We start from the raw sequence: 1,895 nt of genomic DNA on the forward strand, positions 1-1,895 counted from the left end.
AGGTGTATAGGGTGTCGAATGGTTGCTCGAATGACAGATCGGATAAAATTGTTGATTTTGAAGTTTTCAGTATTTGTCGAAATTTGTCGAAAGAGATTTATTAGTTTTTTTTTTTTTATTAACGCGTTCACTTTATTTAGATTGTGGATTGTGGAAGATAGTGGTGTTGTTTTTTTTTTTTAAATAGTGAAACTTTTGTAATCTTTGCAAGTTATTTTCCTTTTGAATCTTTTATCAAAAATTTACAGCTTTTTTAAGATAAATTAAGGGTGTTGCGATTGAAATCATATTCTTCTTTGTTAGAATCGTGTCTTTCCTTCGATTGAACGAACAAAAGTGAATTTTTATTCGTAAATTGTGCGTAAATCCACAGAAAATATTTTCTTCGTCGCGATATATTATTATATCCGATACATTAGTTAATTTTATCGCGAGATTTTTCTCCATCATGTTCCAGTTTATTTTATCCATTATCAGAATAATGGAAGTAGTAAGTAATGCGAAAGCACCAGAGACCGATTAACACTATTTCAATTTTCCTATAAAATTAAATATCATATTCCAGTATTCGAACGAGTTATCTCCTCGGTTAATTTCCAAGAGCCGAGCGACCGAGCTTTCTTAATCGAATTCTCACCCCTTTGTAAGCGATTTTCTCTTCAACCCTTATCCCTATCTCTATTCTTCCCCGCGTATATACACACCTCGAGATCTTGCATCTCTCGAAACGATCGATCGATCGGTTAAATCGCGCGTAATTTCAAATTCGATCACCGTATACGTCGAATGAATTCTCTATGCGGAAGGGACGCGATTGCTTTGAGATGGAAGAAGGAGAGAAAGAGAGAGAGAGAGAGAGAGAGAGAGAGAGAGAGAGAGAGGTTAATAAAGAATCTCGACGAAAGGTCGATCTATGGAAATAAGTCAAGAGTGGGGGGATGGATAAGAAGGTGGGAATAACAAGGCTGTGGAAGGAATGTACGGTCAAGATCTACGAGGAATCTTGAAAGGACTGCGAAAATGATGATGAAACGAGGTTTTTAAGGATAATTGAAACATTTGACGGAGAAAATTATTATGAGGAATATTATTCGAAATATGGAATATACCCAAACTTTGTATATCTATCATCGAGCCTAATTTAAATTGCTAATTATATTATTGTAAATCAAATTTACGTGGTGTTAATAGGATATTTTTGCTACTCTTTCTAGACGATAAAACATGAATGAATAAAACGTCGAGTGGATTGATTTTAGATGAGATGGAGCTAGAATGAAAGAATTATAAGGATGAAATAATGAATTTGTGAAAAAAAAAAGAAACGTGATGAAATACCCATGAGAATTCGTCCGTTGGAAAAATGTGAAAGGAGGATGTTTTTCACGTTTATTGTCCACGTAGGTCGAGCAATTTTGTATGTAATTATAAACCAACAATTTCAGCGACGATTATTAGTAGATAATGAATCGGCCGGAAACGGGCAATGCTCGTATATATGCATGCGAATAATGCATACGTCTCGTTGAATGGAGGGTGAAAACGGAAAAAGAAGGAGGCACGAGTATGTAATGAGTATGTATAGGTTATCATGAGCAATAATTAATCGTCACGAAAGTCATACTTTAAAAATTGCGATCCACGAATATTTCCACGGATGAAGATTTTGTATGCTTTAAATAGTGAATTTAATAAATCTTGTTTTTTTTTTAATATTAATATTATCAATTGTAAAAGAATTTTCTACTTCTTCTTCTTCTTCTATAATATTCTCGTGTTACTTCTGAAAAATAAAATTTTTAAAATCGTATTTTATTAGATGGATTTCTAATTCATTCTTCTTTTTAAAGGATAAATTTAATTTGATTGATCGATCCACGTATATATATATATAT

Source organism: Apis dorsata, unplaced genomic scaffold, assembly GCF_000469605.1.
Source record: "Apis dorsata unplaced genomic scaffold, Apis dorsata 1.3 scaffold_437, whole genome shotgun sequence".
Classification (NCBI taxonomy): Eukaryota; Metazoa; Arthropoda; class Insecta; order Hymenoptera; family Apidae; genus Apis; species Apis dorsata.